This window comes from Pelodiscus sinensis, chromosome 1 (genome assembly GCF_049634645.1).
Source record: "Pelodiscus sinensis isolate JC-2024 chromosome 1, ASM4963464v1, whole genome shotgun sequence".
NCBI lineage: Eukaryota > Metazoa > Chordata > Testudines > Trionychidae > Pelodiscus > Pelodiscus sinensis.
Genome location: NC_134711.1, coordinates 56,179,153 through 56,202,143, shown reverse-complemented (window position 1 = coordinate 56,202,143; position 22,991 = coordinate 56,179,153). Strand labels below are relative to the sequence as shown.

Below are 22,991 nucleotides of genomic sequence, written 5' to 3'. Positions count from 1 at the left end.
CTTTGGTCAAACTTTCCCATCCCACAATTGCTGTATATTATGAAATGTGCTGGTTGTTGCTCACCTTTCACCCCAAAGCTTGTCGTCATTTCAGTGGTGAATGTGTGTATTCATTCTCAAAGTAAGGTTTAAAGATGAGTGTTTCAAAAACTGTTTTGACCATACACTTGAAAAATAACACTATAAACTTCTATACTTTTATAAAACAATTCATAACCCTAAAAATGAACACCTTGCCCTAAAGGCTCCTTCCTGACCTTCACTGCTTCCTAATTTTTCCATGTCCATTCCAATGCCACCTTGGCTATGTCTACACTACAGCAGGGCGGAGGGGCTGTTGAAAAACGGCCATTTTTCCCCAAAAAAATGTCACTTACGTCCACACTGCAATCACATTCTTCCAAAAAACACCTGAAAGAACAGAGGGGTTTTTCCAACATTAATAAATCTCTTTCTACGAGGAAGAAGCCTTTTTCTGAAAGAGCTCTTTTGGAAAAAAGCCTGTGTGGACAGGGAAGAGGGAGTTATTTCAAAAGAAGAAGAAAGAGGAAAAAGCACAAGTGCCCTGGTGGCCACTCTGCCCATAGTAATCACAGCTAAAATGCGAGATAGCATCCATTCAATGTGGATGCTATTTTTCGAAAAAGCAGATCACTTTTTCTATGCGCTTTGGCAGTGTGGACGCTCTTTCGGAAGAAGTTTTTTTTTGGAAGATCTCTTCCAGAAAAGCTTCTTCCAAAAGAAGCCTGCAGTCTAGAGGTAGCCCCTAATTCCATCTGTAAGCTAGCTTTAACTTTGCCATGCAAAAATATATGCAAAGATAAGTTACTAGGAAATTCTAAAATCCCATTCGCTATTGCAGGGATCTGTGATTATTACAACATTAGTCATTCTAAATAGCAACATATTTTACTGGCTGCATAATAAACTTGAAAATTCAGACTTGCAAGCTCTACATGCCTGTCACAAGGCTCACTCAGTGCAGGTAACACCTGCTGGGAATTAGTGCTCTTCCAAGTCCAACTCAACCGCTTGCAATTTCTCAACCCATTGTCCTTCCTCTCACTCTGCAGCACTTCTTTTGTTCCAGAAGCTTCCTCTTCATGACTCAACTCTCAAGCCCCAAGTCACTGTGTCATTTCCCCTTTCAAGGTACAGAGTCTCACCAGACGCACTGTCCATGCAATGTCACTCTATTACTAGCTGGTAGGGGAATACAGGCCCATCTACTACTCCAGCCAGGGACCCTACAACACAATCTGCTCCCTCCCCAACCTTGCTGCTCTCTCCCTGAGGTGATTCTTCTGCTCCTGACCACCAGGCTCTGGCTTTCAGCCAGCCCGGGGGTTGCCAAGGCTCCACAGCCAGCTCTTTTGTGAGAAATATTTCGCTACCCCTCCCACTGGAAGCAGGACCGAGTTCTCCAAATACACACCAAATGATAACAAAGTGCGGTTGCTACCAATGTGGGGTGCACTTGCCTCTTATTTTTTCACTTTCAAGCTGGTTCTTTAATACGAGAAATACAATGTCTTTAAAACAATATGTAGGATACAATCCAATGTCCAATGAAAGCAGTGGGATCCTTTCCACTGAATTAAACGGGCATTGGATCAAGCACTAAATACCTTCTCTTACGTTTACTTGAAAAATGCCGATTTTTATAAACATCAGGCCAGATCCTCAGCGACACAGTTTTATATCTGTAGAGGCTTTGGACCACTAAAATACTTGTTCTGTACTTGGTGGCAGAACACAGTGCTTTCATCAGGAGTAACAACAATCTTTTGCAGGAGCAGACTTGGGAACCCAGATTTCAAGGAGGAAACTGGACATTATAAGACTGAGTACAAAACAAGTAAGGCAACACTACAACTCCCCCTGAACTGAATGGAAGGTTTTCAACTGCTCCCTCACATCTCCACCAGCTGCACAAATTGTAGCCACATAACAACTGTTCTACAGAAGGTGGCAGCTATGCAGTGCCCTGGGACCACATTCTCTCCTCCCCCTCCTCACAGCATACCACTTCCTCAAACCCCGCTGCAGTATGATTTGTGCCCAAATGCTCTATGGAACAGAGGGGAACATATGAGCTACTGTCTAATAGCTGAGCACAGTCATCAGTGATTTTTTTTTTCATTTCAAATCATTCACAAGCTACAATTACACTAAAAAAGTCCATTCTTCAGACTGTGTTTATATTACCATCATCACAAAAGTGAAAGAGAATTAAGCTTGCCTGTGCTCTCTTGACCTAGGGACCAAGTATATTTGGATGTGTCCTAAACACTTAATAAAGCTGTCTATTAGTTCATAGCAGAGTATCTCCCCATATTGTCTGGACAGGGATAATTTCATTACATATCAGCACAACTTAGAAACACAAACTTGTCATTACAATATGTCATTCTTTTTCACGTGCTGTATCTGTGCAGCTCTATGTACTCTGCAGCTCAGCCATGGTCAGAGACTACCAGACTAGAACAGAGCACCTCAAAACAATTAAAATAGATCAGAATCACCAGAGAGACGATAAATGGTCACTGGCTGTCCCTGCTATGGCTTCCATTTTCATAGACTTGGCACAGACCCTACTATCATCCAAAGCCAATTTAAACTAATCATGATGTTGCCGATACAATCTCTGCAGTTGGTGCCAGGGTACTGACCAACCAAAACAGCAACTCCTGAAGAACAGCAAGGTGTCAGTATGGGTTGTCATCCTGGGAAAATCACTGGTGCTACTGGACAACACAGCGTCTTGCTTCTTACCTCTCTCACTTCACTGCTACAGAAGGTTCTCTGTAAAAGCTGTTGATGTTGTGCTGGTTCCCCAGCTGACTGCTCACATTCATAGTCAAACCAGTGTTATTTGACAGAAATAACATTTCCAGGGTTTAAGCAAATAACTTTAAGAGCTGGTCTTAAAAATTTATTTCTCATAGTGTATCCAGAGAAAATAAAGGGATTAATTCTAAGATTACAAATTTCTGTACAAAGTTAAAGAAATAGCCTATCTGATTACATGACTACATAGCTCTACATAGCTCTAGCCTGTGCCTGTCTCTGTGTTGTTGCACCCGAGCAAGGGGAAATCACTCCCCACTTCCCTCCACTCTCAGCCTACTGCCAGGCACAGCAGGAGTTCTTGCAGTCTGGCAGCATAAGGATGGCCCAGTTCTTTGGGTACATTTCCTTGCAGAGCTCATGCTGGAGAAGGGAGGCTCACCAATGCCAACACAAGACTGTGGCTTAGGATACGTCTAGACTGCAGAGTTTTCCAAAGGTATCCCAGAAAAACTCTGCCATGTCCAAGGAATGCATTTGCTCTTCTGAAATTTTTTTCGGAAGAGCCGACATATTTCTTCAGTATCCCTCAGTATCCCTGTAAACCTTGTTTTACGAAGAAGAAGGGATGTTCCAAAAAAGGGTTTTCCAACATTTGGCCCAGTATAGACAGGCCAAATGTTGGAAAAGCCTCTTCCAAAAAATTAGTGGAAAAAGCTACGCAAATTGCAAACTGCAATTTGCGTATCTTTTTCCGGAAGAACCGTGTAGTTTTGACACAGCCTTAATGTGACAACTTGTTTCCTTGTATTCTCCCATCTGTCTGTATCTATCTGTTGTCTCTTTGTCTCTTGTCTTATAAACTCACAATAACCTCTCTGGAGCAGGCGTCATCTTTTTGCTTTGTATTTGTGAAGCACCTGGCATAATGGGTCCCGGTCCATGATTAGGACTCTTGGACACTATGATAATAATACATTTTATTTCTTAGCGAGTCCAAAAAGTGGGCTAACAGGAACCTTTCAGTTTTGATTATCTTGATAAGTAGCACAAAGGATTGATGCACAGTTGAAGAACTACAATAGATACAAATATAATTAAGTCACAAATTAATAAGTTTGGTGGCTTCAACCCTTCCCTAGTCTTTTGTAAGCATTTGTCCCCTCCCCCCCAAAAAATCATTACATTACAAAAATCATTACAGAATTTCACATTTTGTACCTCAGAAGAAGGTAAGAACTGGTGCTGAGCTGCACTTACAAAATGTATGGATTAACTGTCTCAGGCATTTGTACAAAACCGCAATAACCTATAGATCTGGATGGCTTAGTAAGATGGGCATTGGGCACAAGCAAACAATGTGTGTTTTAACATGGCTAAATGTATATAGGACAAAGAACGCAGGTCACACTTATCGTATGTGGGACTCTATCCTGTAAAGCAGTAACTCTGAAAGAGATTTTAAGAGTAAGGGTGGATAATCAGCTGAACATGAGCTGCCAGAGTGACCCTGTAGCCTTAAGCAGAAGTAAAGAGATTAATTTACTTCAGCATTTGGCACTGAGGCGACCTCTGCTGGAATACGGCATTCAGTTCTGGTGTCTGCGGTTCAAGGAGGATGTTGTAAAATTGGAGGAGGTTCAGAGAAGAGCCACAAGAATGATTAAAGGATTCAGAAACATGCCTCATAATTGTAGACACTAGGGCTACGTCTACACTGGCATGATTTTCCGGAAATGCTTTTAACGGAAAGGTTTTCCATTAAAAGCATTTTTGGAAAAGCGCGTCTAGATTGGCAGGACACTTTTCCGCAAAAGCACTTTTTGCGGAAAAGCGTCCGTGGCCAATCTAGACGCGCTTTTCCGCAAAAAATCCCCGATCGTCATTTTCACGATCAGGGCTTTTTTGCAGAAAACAAATCTTTGCTGTCTATACTGGCCCTTTTGTGCAAAAGTTTTTCGGAAAAAGAGTTTAGCCCAAATGGGAGCAGCATAGTATTTCCGCAAAAGCACTGACAATCTTACATGAGATCGTCAGTGCTTTTGCGGAAATTCAAGTGGCCAGTGTAGACAGCTGGCAAGTTTTTCCGCAAAAGCAGATGTTTTTATGGAAAAACTTGCCAGTCTAGACACAGCCTAGGAGCTCAATCTGTTTAACTGAAAGAAAGAGTAAGTAAAGAGAAGAGTTGATTACAGTCTATAAACACTCATGTTTTTCACACAACGCACAGTCAACCTGTGGAACTGTTTGTCAAAGGTTGTTGAGAAGGCCAAGACTATAAGACAAGATTGTTCATAGATACATTAATAGCAATAACCTAGGATGGGCAGGGATGGTGTCCCTAAATTCTGTTTGCCAGAAGCTGGGAATGGGTGACAGGAGATAGATAATTACCCAATCTATTCATTCACTCGGGAGCACCTGGCATTGGCCACTATCAAAAGACAGGATACTGGCCTAGATGGACCTATGGTCTGACCCAACATGGCCATTCCTATTTTCTTATGTTCACATGGGGAACAAATATTTGATCATGTGCTCTTCAATCTAGCAGAGAAAGGTGTAATGGGATCTAATGGCTGCAAGCTGAAGCTAGACAGTTCAGTCTGGAAATAAAGTGTAATTTTTAAAATCAAGATTGGATCATTGTCTAAAAGATATGCTCTAGGCATTATTTCAGAGGCATTCCATGGCCCATGTGACTAAGGCCGTGTCCAGACTCAGGGGTTTTTTCGGGAAAAGTAGCCTTTTCCCGAAAAAACTTCCCCTGCGTCCAGACTCAAGCCGCGTTCTTTCGAAATTATTTCGAAAGAACGTGGCTTTTCTTTCGATGGCGGTAAACCTCATTTCACGAGGAAGAACGCCTTCTTTTGAAAGTTCCTCTTTCGAAAGAAGGCGTTCTTCAATGTAAAGAGGCCGTCTTCAAAAGAGAGCATCCAGACTCGCTGGGTGCTCTCTTTCGAAAAAGCGGATTTCTCTTTCGAAAGATCCGCCTGCAGTCTAGACGCGATCTTTTGAAAGAGGCTCTTTCGAAAGAAGCCTGCAGTCTAGACATAGCCTAAATGAACAGAGTGGTTCTTTCTGACCTTGGAGCCTATGAATCAGTATAGGCACTTTTATACCAATACACCTGCACCTACACTAGAAATAAGTTTCTGTTTAAACTACGTTATAGTTAGAGTGGCAAAACATATATTGACAAAGCAAGTGTTATTACATAGCAAGGGTGCCAACAGGGTAAGGATTTCACTCCTCTTCTTTAAGTCAATGGGAATTTTGCTACTGACTTCAGTGAATCAGGATTTTACCCCAGAACTAGTCTGCATGGGTGCATCTATGCAGCAGGACTTAACTCAAAATAAGCTATGCAAATTGAGCTAAGTCAATTGTGTAGTTTATTTCTAAATAGATTATTTTGAAATTGGGAGCGTCTACACAGCATTTATTTTGAAATAGAGCACTCTTCCTCCAACTTCCCTGACTCCTTCTATAATGACGGTTACAGGAGTCAGAGTAAGAAGTCCTCCAGCTTGACAGGATTTCGACATTATTTCAAAATAACTGCCTGCTATGTAGATGTGGACTAAGTTATTTCGAAATAACACTAGTTATTTCAAAATAATGTTGCTGTGTGGCCGTACCCTACTACACAAGAGAAATTGCTAAGTGCCTCTCTTCCCAAAGCCAGCGCTGTTAGCATGATCAGCATAGTTGTGTAATCAGTTAATGTGCGATAAATGTAATACATAAAATTAACATAAAAAACAAAAGATGAAATAATAGAGGCAGAAGAGGCATTTACTATAAAGTCACATACAATTCTGCAGAACTAGCAATTTTTAAATGATGTATAGTATAAAGGGATTTTAAATGCTTCTTTAATACTTTGACTTTTTATGTTTTAATTAAATATACAAAAATATGGGTAAATTAAACAATTGTTCAAGGGGTTGCCACTTTGTTTACAACCATTAATCTACGTTTTGAAGGGATCTAATTCAAGGCACAGTGAATAGGATTACAGGCAGATGTTATGAAGGTAAAGGATGTAGTAAGCAGAATCAATAAAGGTAAATTATAAATGAACACAGAAAAAGTAACTGTCCATAATTACATTGAGAGTGGGAAATGCAAAACATATTTATACAATAAATCTATTTGTAAAAACGATTTTAAGAAGAGATATGGGAGTACAAAGGAATCAGTATAAAGACTGTAGGACATTTAGTTGACATTACATTTTTAATTTTCATGTATTAGATTCTGACACTTAGAAGATGGAGTGATATGCATAGAGACAAGTGGCATATATACAAACAGCGAGCATAGCTGTCTGAATTTAGTTTCACATAAGCAATCACTACAAGCTGCTGTGTGTTATATAAGTTGGAAGGTGCTTGTTTGATTTTTGCTACAGGTTGCCACAACATAAAGATATAACGGAGGGTGTAATCTGAGAAACACATCTTCCAAGAGCTCTGTTGATTAAGAGATCCTACCCCTGTACAGCACACTTTGTTCCCGACACTGGGCTGTCAATACAGTTCCCTTGGCAGATGGTATTTGCTGTGTCATTGCTGGAGGGAACTGTGCATTTGATGTAACACAACTGAAGCCAAAATAAGATATACAGACTTAACTTGCAATTGTAACTGTTCTCATACCTGAACTGTATAGAACAGCTAGTAAATCCACCAGATAAGTAGTCTTAGTCACCTTCCCCCACCCATCTTTTTCTAATCATTTCAAACATGTTCAGAAGTCCCTGGGGGAGTTATGTTGTTCTTATTGTGGCAGAAGATCTTCTGAGGCTATGTCTAGACTACAATGATTTATTGGGAAAAGGTACGCAAATTGCACTTGCAATTTGCGTACCTTTTTCCGATAGTTTTGTCGGAAGAGTCTTTTCTGAAATTTGGCCCATCTACATTGGTACAAATTTTGGAAAAACCTCCTCTTTCAGAAGAGCCCTTCTTCCTCATGGAATAAGGAAGACAAGACTTCCAAAAAACCACGTCTGCTCTTCTGCAAAAAAAAAAAAAAAAAAAAAGCAGAAGAGCAGACACATTCCCTGGACGCGGTGGAGTTTTTCCAGTAACCCAGAAAAAACTCGTAGCGTAGTCATAGCCTAATTTTGTAGGCAGCTTAGCCAGTAGACTTCCTTCTTTGTGTAATGCCTAGAAACTGTGTGCAATATGTGAGTGTGACACTGTGCCCCCATATTTTTATGGAAATATGTTTTTGAATATGAATATGCATAACTCAGATATGTTTTAGGAAAAACAGGCAAGTAACCTATCATTCAAGATCTTGTACTTCCCAGAATGTGTATATTCTATTTGTGTGCTTATATCTTTCTTGTACGTGAAGTTAGAAATATAAAGTACAAACCTGTTTATTACTTTAAGTCATTTAGGGCACATCTACACTACACGGCAAAAGTCAAATTAAGATATGTAACTTCAGCTACGTCAATTGCATAGCTGAAGTCAAACTGGCTTAATGCAGCTTTTGGTGCTGTTTACACAGCAGGAGGTTGAAGGAAGTTGAGCACTCTTCCTTCAACTTCCCTTACTTCTTGTGAAATGAGGGTTACAGGAGTTGGAATAAGAAGTCCTTCATCTCAACATTATTTTGAAATAATGGCTTGCTGTGTAGATGTGCACTATGTTATTTCAAAATAACATCAGTTATTCCTAAATGATGCTGCTGTGTAGACATACCCTTAGTGAAAACCATTAGTGGTACTTAAGGGCCCAATGTTCACGGTAATGATCTTTTCCTATAAGCCTCTTCCAGGGTGGGATAGCAAACAGAGAATTGAACAAAGACTCCCAATCTTAAGGAAATTGTATTTATGGGATGGGAAGCAAAAAAGTATTATCTTCAGCTGGCTTTACAAACTGCTCCCCACCTCAAGAGGGCACATGAAAGAACCTGGAAAGAAAAGATCTCTAGCAAGGGAGAAGCTTTTCTATGTCAAGAAAAGATCTGGCCTAAAATTTTTTTACTTGAAATAGAGACTAGAGAGAGAAATTATTATTTGTAACCATTTGTCTTAGAGCATTAGGCTTAGCTAGCATATTTTGTTTATTTTGACTTAGTAATGTACTTTGATCTGTCTGTCATTACTAGCAACTTAAATCCCACTTTTTATACTTAACAAAATCACTTTTCTTTATTATCAAACCCAGTGTAAATAATTGTCACCTGTGCATATCTCCCAAAGCTGAATTGGTTCACTGTCTGTGTTACTTTGCTGGCTGTTACCCCAGCTCTGTGCCTTTGATGAATGAGACCAGAGCTTCTACCTCAGCAGAACAATGTGGTGGGCTCAGTGGTATGATCAGCCCATCAGTTGACAGTCTTAAGGAGATAAGTATTTGGGGTAAGATCTGAAATATTCATTAACCTGGGAGGTATTGTGTCTGATCCTTGGGGATTGGTAGAACTTTATGTGACTTGGGAGTCTGGATGGAGGCCTAAGTTGGGTTGCTTGATGGGAACTGTGTTGTTGGCATCAGGATAACCAATAAGGTATCATAGAGGCTGTTTTGTACTGGTTTGGTAAATCTAAGTATTGGAATAGTCACCTACTTGGGGGCCTGGTTTCCCCATTCTTTGCATTTCATCCTAATTGAGTGACCTCTGTTGGCTCCTCTGGAATGTGGGTCACAGTCAGTACTAAGAAGTGGTGATACTGGTGCTCTAGCAACTACCAAGTTCTTGTGTCTGATAGACTGCTATGTTCCAGGAAGTCTCAAGGTTGAAGATGGCATTGGTGGTAGTTGCTGCAGCGTCGGAAATTGTTGCAGTGATGGGAATATTGTTGTCAAAGATGACTGTGCTGAAGAAGGATAAAGCAAGCTTTGGTGCCAGTGTCTCTGTGCTATATGCTAAAGAGCCAGAAGATGGCACCAAAAGCTGAGGTGCTGCAGAGGTACTGGCTTCTGTTTAGCTTCTGCAGTCAGTGCTGTGGTAGGAGGGGCAATCTTATCTCTGCCATCCTTTTGTGAGCCTGCATACTTAGGGTCTTTGGATTTAGAGGTACCCATACTGCATACTTAGGCTCTTTGGATTTAGAGGTACCCATACTGCATACTTAGGCTCTTTGGATTTAGATCCTGCCAATTCATAGGTACTCAGCTGTACCACTGTCAATACTAATTATGTGCAGAGAGTTAGGGTATGTCTACACTACAGCACTAATTCGAACTAACTTAATTCGAATTAGTTAATTCGAACTAGTGCATCTAGACCTAAAAACTAATTCGAATTAGCGTTTTGCTAATTTGAACTAGCATGTCCACATTGAGTGGACCCTGAACCGAAGTTAAGGCTGGCTGGAACCAGTGCTGGCAGGGCATCAGGTTAGGACTTAAGAGTATGGAGCTGCTGCCTCAGGCTAGCCAAGGGCTGTGCTTAAAGGGACCCGACCCCCCACCCTGGACAGACAGTTCTCAGGGTTCCCCGCTTGCTTGTCTACCTCGATGAGGGACAGCAAAGCAGTCCTGTCTTGGGATATGTCTACACTACAAAGTTAATTCGAACTAACAGCTGTTAGTTCGAATTAACTTTCATAGGCGCTACATTAGTGCTCCGCTAGTTCGAACTTAATTCGAACTAGCGGAGCGCTTAGTTCGAACTAGGTAAACCTCATTCCACGAGGACTAAGCCTAGTTCGAACTTACTAGTTTGAATTAAGGGGTGTGTAGCCCCTTAATTCGATCTAGTGGGAGGCTAGCCCTCCCCAGCTTTCCCTGGTGGCCACTCTGGCCAACACCAGGGAAACTCTACTGCCCCCCTCCCGGCCCCGGAGCTCTTAAAGGGGCACGGGCTGGCTACGGTGCCCGTGCCAGGTGCAAGCCTGCCAGCACCCAGCCAGCAGACCCTGCACCTGGCACGGCTCGAGCCAGCCACCCGCTGCCACCCAGCCCTCCGCCTCTTCCCGGGACCAGGCTGGCGGCTCTCGGGACCTGGCCCGGGACCGCAAGAGGCGGGCACCCGCCTGGTCTAGTGCGGACATCGTGGACCTTGTCAACGACCTCCGCACTAGGCACAGGAAAGCGGCCGTCTAGGGCAGGAGAGCTGCCAGCCCGGCCACCCAGGAGCAGGTGTGCATGAAAATCAAGGTGGTCCACTGAGACCCCCGACCCTGAGCCCTGAGCTTACAATGGCCATACTGGGTCAGACCAAAGGTCCATCTAGCCCAGTAGCCTGTCTGTCGACAGTGGCCAACACTAGGGACTCTGGAGGGGATGGACCGAAGACAGTGACCAAGCCATTTGTCTCGTGCCATCCCTCTCCAGCCTTCCACAAACTTTGGGCAGGGACACCACTCCTACCCCCTGGCTAATACCACTCCATGGACCCAACCTCCATGACTTTATCTCACTTCTCTTTAAACTCTGTTCTAGTTCTAGCCTTCACAGCCTCCTGCAGCAAGGAGTTCCACAGGTTGACTCTACTTTGTGAACAACAACTTTCTGTTACTAGTTTGAAGTCTGCTACCCATTCCTTTCCTTTGGTGTCCTCTAGTCCTTCTATTATGGGAACTAATGAAGAACTTTTCTTGATGCACCCTCTCCACCCCACTCATGCTTTTATAGACCTCTATCCTATCCCCCCTCAGTCTCTTCTTTTCTAAACTGAAAAGTCCCAGTCTCTTTAGCCTCTCCTCATATGGGACCTGTTCCAAACCTCTGATCATTGTAGTTGCCCTCCCCTCTCCCACCTCCTTTTCCCAGTCTCCCTGAGTTTTGTTCAATAAAGAGAGATTCTATTTATGACCACACGTTTTCTTTATTTTGTACATCACGAAGGGGGACTAGGGAAGAGTAAGTGGAAGGAGGTGAGGGAGGAATGGGGTACGAGCCCCCGATGGGGAGGACTGGGCTGGCTCTGCGGGCTTCTGGGGGTGGAAGCTCTCCTGCAGCCCCCCAATTGCCCCCTCTCCCCAGATGGTAGCCTGCGGCAAGTGCAGCCGGTCTGATGGCCGAGTGCTGTGATGTGCCCAGTGTGGGTACTCTGGGCACTCCAAGACAGGACTGCTTTGCAAGTGGGGCACCCCTGAGAACTGTCTGTCAGGGGTGGAGGTCGGGTCCCTTTAAGCACAGCCCTCGGCTAGCCTGAGGCAGCATCTCCACGCTCTAAGTCCTCCTCTGATGCCCTGCCGGCACTGCTTCCGGCCATCCTTAACCCCGGTTCAGGGTCCACTCTGTGTGGACATGCTAGTTCGAATTAGCAAAACGCTAATTCTCACAGTCCCCGGTGAGATGATTGGCAGAGAGACTTCTGCAAAGGGATTTATTCTAGTTTAAGGTCCTTGACTTTTCTGGCATGAGCCTTAAGATTGTGGCAGTGGGAGCACTTCTGAGGAATGTGTGCTTCTCCCAAGCAGGGGGCACACTTGGAATGTCTGTCTGGGTATGTCTACACTAGCCCCCTAGTTCGAACTAGGGTGGCTAATGTAGGCATTCGAAGTTGCAAATGAAGCCCAGGATTTAAATATCCCAGGCTTGATGTGCATCTTCCCGGGCACCGCCATTTTTAAATGTCCGGGCTACACCCGGCACGGAGTAGGTAGTTCTAATTAGGATCTCTAATTCGAACTACCGGTACTCCTCATGGAACTCCTCGTGGAACTCTTCATCCATGCTCAGGTTCTGTCAGTCCACTTCAAGCCTGGCTCTGTCACTCCAGCCCTTCCAACCGCAATTACGAAGCACCACACCATTGGGAACAGCCACAGCCTCGTGACTAGGTACCTCCTTACCAAGAAAGAAAACCTCACTCTCCCTCAGGCTCCAGCATTCTGGGACTACAGATATCAACAAGTAAGTTTCTTTGCTTCTTCTATTTTCAGCCCTTGACTCAAGCTCTCTATCTTGGAGGAAATCAACCAGCAAATTCCTCTAGCTTCTGTCCTGCCTTCAGCCTTCTTCCTGCTCCCAAACATTTAGGGTGTGTCTAAACTACATGGCTACGTCGACAAAGCCATGTAGATTAGTCAGGATGGCAAAGGGAAATTTAATCGTGGCTTCATTTAAATCAAAATGGCCACCATGCTGTGCCGATCAGCTGATTGTCAGCACAGTGCGGCAGTCTAGACAGGGATCTGCCGACCCCAGAACCCTTCGTCGGCAGATCTCTTATGCCTCGTGAAATGAGGCTTACAGAATCTGATGACGAAGGGTTCTGGGGTCGGCAGATCCCCGTCTAGACTGCCACGCTGTGCCAACAATCAGCTGATCGGCACAGTGCGGCGGCCATTTTGATTTATATGAAGCCGCAATTATTTAAATCGCGGCTTCATTTCCCTTTGCCGAGTAAACAAATCTACATGGCTCCGTCGACAGATCCATGTAGTTTAGACATACCCGTAGGCTACATCTGCACTGCAGAGCTATTTCAGGATACCAGAAGTATCTGAAAATAGCTATTCTGCATCTTTTGAGTGTGCCTGTTATTTTCAAATATAATGGGCTTGCTATTCTGACATCCCTGTAAACCTCGTTCCATGACAATTAAGGGACATTTTGGAATAGCACTTTATTTTGAAATCTTGTGCTGTGTAGACAACACCAAATTTTGAAATAAGCTATTTCGAGGAAAGGGTGCAGTGTAAACAAATGCACAATCGCCTGCTCTTCTTCTATTTGAGCCAGGCCCTGACTCACCAGATCTCTGCCTGACAGGTCTCACCTAGAGCACAGGTGCCCTTTCTAAAGCCAAATTAATTGGCCAAGCATGAGTGGACAGAGAAACCACCAGACCACTGGCCCAGCTGTTTTAAAGAGCCACTGTCACTCCTGTTATAGGGATTTATTTCAGGGGAAATACTATCAGCTGGTGTCCAAGATCCAGAAATTGGCATTTTTTCTCTAATAATCTTTGAAAACTACTTCCCTAAATTGTCTAGAATTTCATCTTTCACTGATTGCCAATATAGAGCCTACCCTCTTTTCATTGGGCAGTACTGGTCTTTTCTGGGGGAAAAAAGATCCCAGAAAGGGATTGGTTGCACTGGAAACTCCATGAGGTTGATCATGTGGAGGATCACTAGGATTGCCCTCTTTGTGGGGAGGAGATTTGCAGCCACCCACAACAGTGCAGAGAGAAGAAATCAGCAGATGTCCTTAGAGCTATGCAATCTTAAAACACTGGTGGAGGCTCAGGATGCAAATGTCACAGCATGGTTCCCTCAGAATTTATTCCATGTGGTCCCCACCCTGGAATTTCACTTGGATTTTACATTTCTGAGGGACTTGTTGCATAAAATAATATTGAAAACAGCATTTGATTACTCAGGAATCAGTAGGCTTGCCCAGGTTAAATTCTGCTTACATTAGTGGATAAGGGAAGATAGCCCTGGATATTTTATAGCTCCAAGAACAGCATACATATGTCTCACAGCACCACACCAAAAAAAAAAAAAAAAAAAAAAAGAATGTGCTCATTGTTTGGACATTAGAGCCTTTCCTGCTTCAAATCAGCAGAAGCACCATTATAAAATCAGAGAAGCCAGATGAGTTGGCAAGGAGGATATGCATGTTACTATCCATAGCATACTCAGGCTATGTCTACACAGCAGCATTATTTCAGAATAAGTGACGTTATTCCAAAATAACATAGTCTGTGTTTACACAGCAAGCAGGTATGTCAACATAATGTCAAAATAATGGCAAACTGGAGTACTTCTTACTCTGACTCCTGTAACCCTCATTTTACAGGGAGTAGGGGAGTTGGAGGAAAAGTGTTCCTTCTTGGACTTCCTGCTGTGTAGCTTTCAACTTAAACTGCCGTAGCTCAAGTTGCGCGTCTTATTTCAGCTTTAGCCCAGCTGTGTAGTTGTGCTCACAGAAATATTATCTTGGACTTCCCAGTATAACAGTGTGTGGGAGGAACCAGTTATTTGGGGCAGCGATACCAAAGATCAGGCTACCGTATTTTCTGGCATATAAGACGACTTTTGATGTTAAAAAACATCCCCCCAAAATCGGGGGTCGTCTTATACGCCGGGTATGCGGCTTTGCAAAGCCTCGGGGGAAGCTGGCGACGGGGCATCCCAGGCGCGCCTGAGCTGCCCCACCGCCGGAGCCTGGGATGCCCCGCCGCCGGCTTCCCCCGAGGCTTTGCAAAGCCGCAGAGGGGCTCCGGCAGCGGGGCAGCCCAGGCGCGCCGGGGCTGTCCCGCTGCCAGGGCGTCCTCAGAGGCTTTGCTCCCGGTGTCCCTGGTCTGCTGGAGATGGTCCCCAGCAGACCAGGGGCACCGGGAGCAAAGCCGAAGCGGCGGCGGGGTGCCGCGCTTCTGAGGCTTTGCTCTGGCAAAGCCTCAGAGGCGCGGGACCCCGCCGCTGCTGCGGCTTTGCTCCCGGTGCCTCTGGTCTGCTGGGGACCGTCTCCAGCAGACCAGGGACACCGGGAGCAAAGGAGGCGGAGGGGCGCTGGGGTATAAGACGAAACCCTATCTTTTAACTAAAAAATTAGGGGGTCGTCTTATACGCCCAGTCGCCTTATACGCCGGAAAATACGGTAGTTACTCTGGTGTAGTAGCATACGGACAAATTGCACATAAATAATAGGCCACACTTATCTTTAAATAATAATGGTTACAGCAGGTTAAAAGTTTCTCGTTTAACTTTTTTTGTGCCAGAAAACTGTTTTGTTTTTTTTTACTAAATGAACAATTTCATAAAGTCTAGTCTTCCAAAAAATTAATTTCCATCAGAAAACCAAAAACTAAATAAATTAGATTTCCAGCATTTTTCGTCCAAAAATTTCAGTTACCAAGGTTTTTTTAATATGAAAGAAAAAAGCTAAAGTTTCCCCATAGACATCCCCATTTCTGACCAGCTCTAACAGCTGTAATGGAAATTACTGGTTGTGATTTGAGTCTTATGACAAGCATTCAAATAACAGCAAACAGATCTTGAAGTTTGAACCACAGTTCATACTACTGTGACTGTCTTGGCTTTTACTGCTGAATGATCACTGCTTCAGATCAGCTCCCAGGCTATTATGACCATTATTGGAGAAAGCATAGTAGCAACCTGGCCTAACCTTGACATTTTTCATAAGCACAGTTGTAGAAATCTGTGCTGTTGAATACAAATTTTGCACAATGTATATTAATGCACCAGCTAATGAGACAGACTTAAAACAAAAAAAGGGCGGGGAGCAATGCTCTTGTACAGCACAATGTTTTTGGCATTGTTTTATCCAACTATCCCTTTTAAAGTGTCTAGTTAAACAGAGGTTCCAGTGTTACTACCTCATGGAGCCACAAATGCTAACACGTGATTAACGCCTTTGGGCTCTACTGCCTGACTCCTTATGCAGTCATATACATCTGTGGAAAGCACATGCAAAAAGGATGTAAAATGCTACCAAGTCAAAATAGCACTGCCATAGTGTGCAATAGTGTCTGTGAATGATTACACAAGGGACAAAGAAATTCAGGTCTATTCATCACAACAGGATAGTTCACATGAGTAAAGTTTATGCATGTGCATAAATGTTTGCATCATGGAGTCTATTCTGGTCTTCTGATTTAGAACAAATAAATGTAGGCATGTGATTATGAATATATCAGCCAATTCAGCCATCAATTCAAGTATAGTTTGTTTATTATAACTCTTTCACCCAGCTATTGTCTATAGGGAAAGCAAATTGGATTTTTTTTTAATGAGTTGACATAGTTCAACATGACATGTATTATTTAAAATGTTTTCCTTTACTGGGTGGAAATTGTCATTCAAATGGTATCTGAACCACTTATCCATTATGAAAATTTTTTTATTACTCACCTCTATTTTTATCAGTTTTAACAGAGCACAGTTCTACCAACCTCCTGCCTGGCTCATTCCAGAGATACAGGTTATTACAATGCAATTTCAATGTTCTTTGAAGGTCCACATGGCTCACTTCAGATTCATAAGTGCTGACAGCTAAGAGGAAGAATAAAGGACAAAGTTGGAGGGTAAACAATACCACCATGTGCTTAACGGGACCTGTAAATCAGGACTTTTTGAAACAGTTTGTTAAAACCACGGATTTCAAAAAACAAACACTAAATTTGAGTACAAGCAGTCCCCGGGTTACGTACAAGATAGGGACTGTAGGTTTGTTCTTAAGTTGAATCTGTATGGGTATGTCTACACTAGAAAGTTAGTTCGAACTAACAGACGTTAGTTCGAACTAACTTTCCTATGCGCTACACTAGCGCTCCGCTAGTTCGAATTTGAATTTGAATCGAACTAGCGGAGCGCTTAGTTCGAACTAGGTAAACCTCATTTTACGAGGACTAACGCCTAGTTCGAACTAGCTAGTTCGAACTAAGGGCTGTGTAGCCCTTTAGTTCGAACTAGTGGGAGGCTAGCCCTCCCCAGGTTTCCCTGGTGGCCACTCTGGCCAACACCAGGGAAACTCTATGCCCCCCTCCCGGCCCCGGACCCCTTAAAGGGGCACGGGCTGGCTACGGTGCCCGTGCCAGGTGCAAGCCTGCCAGCACCCAGCTAGCAGACCCTGCACCTGGCACGGCACAGAGCCACCCACCCGATGCCCCCCAGCCCACCCCCTCTTGCCGGGACCAGGCTGGCGGCTCCCGGGAGCTTGCCCTGGACCGCAAGAGGCGGGCACCTTCCTGGGCTAGTGCGGACATCGTGGACCTCGTCCACGATCTCCGCACTAGGCACAGGAAAGTGGCCGGCTAGGGCAGGAGAGCTGCCAGCCTGGCCACCCAGGACCAGGTGTGCATGAAAATCAAGGGGGTCCACTGAGACCCCCGACACTGAGCCCTGAGCTTACAATGGCCGTACTGGGTCAGACCAAAGGTCCATCTAGCCCAGTAGCCTGTCTGCCAACAGCGGCCAACCCTAGGGACCCTGGAGGGGATGGACCGAAGACAATGACCAAGCCATTTGTCTCGTGCCATCCCTCTCCAGCCTTCCACAAACTTTGGGCAGGGACACCACTCCTACCCTCTGGCTAATAGGACTCCATGGACCCAACCTCCATCACTTGATCTCACTTCCCTTTAAACTCTGTTCTAGTTGTAGCCTTCACAGCCTCCTGCAGCAAGGAGTTCCACAGGTTAACTATTTGCTTTGGGAAGAAGAACAACTTTCTCTTACTAGTTTCAAGCCTGCTACCCATTCCTTTCCTTTGGTGTCCTCTAGTCCTTCTTTATGGGAACTCATGAAGAACTTTTCTGAATGCACCCTCTCCACCCAACCCCTGCTTTTAGAGACCTCTATCCTGTCCCCCCTCCGTCTCCTCTTTTCTAAGCTGAACAGTCCCAGTCTCTGTAGCCTCTCTTCATCTGGGACCTGTTCCCAACCCCTGATCATGTTAGTTGCCCTCCCCTCTCCCAGCCTTTCTCTTCCCCTCTCCCACCTCCTTTTCCCAGTCTCCCCCAGTTTTTTTCAATAAAGACAGAGTCAATGTTGGAAGAAACGTTATCTTTATTTTGTACATCAATAAGAAGGGGGGCTAGGGAAGGGCAAGTGGAAGAAGGTGAGGGAGGAATGGGGTACGAGCCCCCGATGGGGAGGACTGGGCTGGCTCTGCGGGCTTCTGGGGGTGGAAGCTCTCCTGCAGCCCCCCAATTACTCCCTCTCCCCAGATGGCAGCCTGCGGCAAGTGCAGCCGGGCTGATGGCCGAGTGGTGTGATGTGCCCAGTGTGGGCACTCAGGGCACTCCAAGCCAGAACTTCTTTGCAAGCGGGGCACTCCTTAGAACTGTGTGTCCGGGGTGGGGGTCGGGACCCTTTAAGCGCAGCCCTCGGCTAGCCTGAGACAGTATCTCCATGCTCTAAGTCCTCCTTTTATGCCCTGCCGGCACTGCTTCCGGCCATCATTAAGCCCTGTTCAGAGTCCACTCAATGTGGACTTACTAGTTCGAACTAGCAAAACGCTAGTTCGAACTAGTTTTTAGTTCTAGATGCGTTAGTTCGAACTAGCTTAGTTCGAATTAACTAATTCGAACTAAGTTAGTTCGAACTAGCGCTGTAGTGTAGACGTACCCTATGTAAGTCGGAACTGGCGTCCAGATTCAGCCGCTGCTGAAACTGATCAGTTTCAACAGCGGCTGAATCTGGACGCCAGTTCTGACTTACATACAGATTCAATTTAAGAAACCCAGGCATCCCCAAGTCAGCTGCTGCTGAAACTGATCAGCGGCTGATTCCAGGAAGCCCGGGGCAGGGGCTTCCTGTAGTCAGCCACTGGTCAGTTTCAGCAGCGGCTGACTTGGGGACGCCTGGGGCAGAGCAGCTTGGGTGCTGCTGGGTTGGTCCAGTAGCGCCGCCGCTCCTCAGCGCTACTGGACCAACCCAGCAGCACCCAAGCTGTTCTGCCCCAGGCGTCCTGATTCAGCCGCTGCTGAAACTGACCAGCAGTGGCTGAATCAGGATGCCTGGGACAGAGCAGCTGGGGTGCTGCCGGGTTGGTCCCATAGCGCCCAGAGCGGCGCTACGGGACCAACCGGCAGCGCCCCAGCTGCTGTACCACAGGCGTCCGGAGCAAAGCCGCGGAGCACGGGGGCAGCGGGACAGCCTAGACGCACCGTGGCTGTCCTGCTGCCCTCAGGCTCCGCGGCTTTGCTCTGCTTTGCTCCCTGTCTCCCTGGTCTGCAGACCAGGGGGACTGGGAGCAAAGCCGCGGAACACGTGGGCAGCGGACAGCCCAGACGCGTCTGGGCTGTCCGCTGCCCGCGTGCTCCGCCGCTTTGCTTCCTCTCCCTGGTCTGCTGGAGACCAGGGAGACGGCCCCATTCGTAACTGCGGATCCAACGTAACTGCGTAACTCGGGGACTGCCTGTAATTCCTCTTATGGCCCCAAAGTGACATTACTAATCTTTGTAATTGCAATTAAGGTAGCATCTACAATGTGCTACGCAATGTCCCCAGGCCTCGGAAAAACAGTCCTTGCCCTGGAATAACTTACAGTACAACTGACAGGCAACATACCAAAGGAGGAGAGGAGGATACAATATAAATGGGGATCATTTTTATACACATTGTCCATATCCTGGTCGTGGGGGTAGAAGCAGCTATTATAATTATTAAACAAGTGCACATTAAATATACCTGATTGTTTCTCAGTCTATTCAGCATTAACTGGACAATTTCTTGTCACAGATTAAGTGTATTTTTGGAGGGGATCTGAAGGAAGAGAGGGCAAAGTCCTTACAGATCAGATCAGGACAAAAGTTCCATTCCTAAAGAGCACTGAGGAAGAAAGCTGGAGGGAGCTGTGTAAAAAGCAGATACGTGGGCTCAGGAGTGCCATTTCAGATGTTGGGTGGAGCGGGGGACCTGTGCATGCTATGATGGGGACAGTGAGTAAGAGCATGGGGGGTAGACTGAGGACAGCCGCTTCAGCAGTGTTACTGAGCAGCAAATCTGGGAAAAAGACCGACCCCATCTGCCCTCACACATACATGCATCACCTCTTTCCAAGAGCTTCTCAAATACTTGAAAACTATTTTGGCAGATAACTTAGCAATTAGCTGACAGGAGTACTGTATTTAATTCAAATATAAAAGAAAGAGAATTAAATAAATATTAGACTCATTTAGCTCTACTACTAACATATTCAAAAAACAGGACTATGTAGCACTTTAAAGACTAACAAGATGGTTTATTAGGTGATGAGCTTTTGTGGGCCAGACCCACTTCCTCAGATCACGAAAGCTCATCACCTAATAAACCAGCTTGTTAGTCTTTAAAGTGCTACATAGTCCTGGTTTTTTTTTTCCAGCTACACCAGACTAACACAGCTACATTTCTATCACTATTTAACATATTCAGACATCTTGTGACAGATCATTTATGGGACACCGGTTAGCCTTAAAATTTTAATATATATACTTACTTGTTACTAACACTGCGGAGAAAGAGAGAGAGAGATACTGTCAGGACGCCTGGACTCTATCTCAGGTCTGGGAAGAGAGTGGGGTCTAGTGGGTTACAGCAGGGGGCAGATACATTTGGGCTCTATATAAGAACATCAAAATGGCCATACTGGGTCAGACCAATGGTCCATCTAGCCCAGTGTCCTGTCTTCCAACAGTGGCCAAAGCCAAGTGCTTCGGAAGGCATGAACAGAACAGACAATCACCAAATGATCTCTCTCCAGTAGCCCGTTCCCAGCTTCTGGCAAACAAGCTAGAGACATCATCCCTGCTCATTCTGGCTAGAAGCCATTGATGGATCAATCATACTAGAACTTATTTTGTTCTTACCCGAACCCTGTTATCATCTGGGCCTCTCCATGATCTCCTGGCAGGTTGACCATGAAGAAATAATTTCTTTTCTTTTTTTTAAATCTGCTGCTCATAAATTTCATTGGGTGAACGTTTTGTGTTGTTAGTGAAGGAGTAAATAACATATCCTTAGTCTATTTTTTCATACCATTCATGATTTTTAGACCTCTAACATATTCCCCCACCTCCAGCCTCCGGGGCTGGCCCCACACCCCATGGGCCCCAGACCACAACAGCAGTGAGGGTTCCAGGGCCAGACCTGGATCATGTGGGCCCCAGAAGCAGGGCCTCCCTCCGGGGTGGCCGAGTCAGCATGGTTGTGGCCATTGCTGCAAGAGGGCATGAAGCCAGGTAAGGTCCCCCCTCATGCCCAGACTCCCCCCACCTTAATCCCCTCACTACCCCCCAAGACCCAGCACCCCCAGCTTGCTCTGACTCCCTCCCTTGTTCCTGCACCCTCTCTCCTGGCCAGACACCCCACCCTGCTCCTTCATCCACATTGCTCCTGCACCCTCTCCCTGGGCCACACACTGCACCCTCCCTTGCTCCTGCTCTCTCCACCTGGCCAGACACCCTACTCCTAGCCTGCTTCTGCACCCTTCCCCCCACCCGGACCTTGCAACTTCTCCCTCTTCTGCACCCACATCCCTCCCAGAACCTACATCCCTATCGTACTTGCTGGCAGCCCTACCCTGCACACTGAACCCCACATTTTTGTCCCCACCCCAGAGCCTAAGGGGTCCATAAAATCTACTAATTCTGCAACCCCAGAAAAGTAAATCTGTCTATGGGAAGCCCTGAACCTCAGTCCTCCACTTCCCTTCCCCTCACCCCATGAGGCTGGGGTACTAGAGGAATGAGATTTCTCAGTTGGGGCCATATCACTGAGTGCTGGGGGGGTTTAAGAGGAGTTTTTTTACTTCTCACTTGTGTAGTCCCCAACTGATTTTTCTGTGGATCTGTGATCACCAACCCAAAAAAGGTTCCCCATGCCTGCCATAAATAAAGAAAACATTGAAACCTTTTGTGGTGGACATAATATTTTAATGTATTTAAAATGAAGTTTTTTAAACTTACATGAGAAAGTTAAAACTCTTAATCTGTTTCATAATTTAAATTAAACCACTGTCACTAGCTGCAGCTGGTTCAGAAAATAAGGCCGCCATACCCAGCCTATCCATACCTCACTTCCCACACAGATCCATGCATAAATTAAATCTCCGTACGCTACTCCTGAAAGGTTGCTGACCCATGCACTAATAGGTAAGAGCTGCATCTTAATTTATTTATTAATGAAGCTGCTGTAAGTAGGACTATTATTGACTTTAAAAAGTATAAATGGCACTCGAACCCGTACATAAAGGCGAATAAGTCAAATCTCAGCATTCCACCTCTGAAAGTTGCTGATCCCTGAGCTAGAGCATGTGCTTTAAGCAGACCTTAGGTTTGAAATCTAGTGGTTCAAACTTTAAAGAAGGGCTACAGACCCTTCCAGTCCCTCATAAATGGTGCCCTTGCATGGGCTATCAAAGCGAGTGGAGTGGAGGGAATACAAAGTTGTGTCTACAATTAGCAGTTTTCACTCTCCACTGTTGCAACAGTGGGGAACTAGTACAAACATGACACTGAGGCTCTGTCTAGACTATGGAGTTTTTCCGGTACAGGCAGTCCCCGGGTTACGTACAAGATAGGGACTGTAGGTTTGTTCTTAAGTTGAATCTGTATGTAAGTCGGAACTGGCATCCAGATTCAGCCGCTGCTGAAACTGATCAGTTTCAACAGCGGCTGAATCTGGACGCCAGTTCTGACTTACATTCAGATTCAACTTAAGAACCCCAGGCATCCCCAAGTCAGCTGCTGCTGAAACTGATCAGCGGCTGATTCCAGGAAGCCCAGGGCAGGGGCTTCCTGTAGTCAGCCACTGGTCAGTTTCA

General features: G+C 45.2%; 2 long non-coding RNA genes across 5 annotated transcripts in view; one reads left to right on the top strand and one right to left on the bottom strand.

Moving 5' to 3' along the window:
• LOC112546339 (uncharacterized) overlaps nucleotides 1-22,991 on the bottom strand; it is a 76,382-nt gene that overhangs the window by 28,942 nt on the left and 24,449 nt on the right. For all 3 annotated transcript variants that reach the window (XR_012904345.1, XR_012904341.1, XR_012904343.1), the window contains exon 2: nucleotides 16,598-16,738. This is a non-coding gene — a long non-coding RNA (uncharacterized LOC112546339). The remainder of the gene's footprint in view (nucleotides 1-16,597; nucleotides 16,739-22,991) is intronic.
• Nucleotides 1-22,991, top strand: part of LOC106732242 (uncharacterized) — a 54,404-nt gene that overhangs the window by 7,308 nt on the left and 24,105 nt on the right. The window lies entirely within an intron of this gene.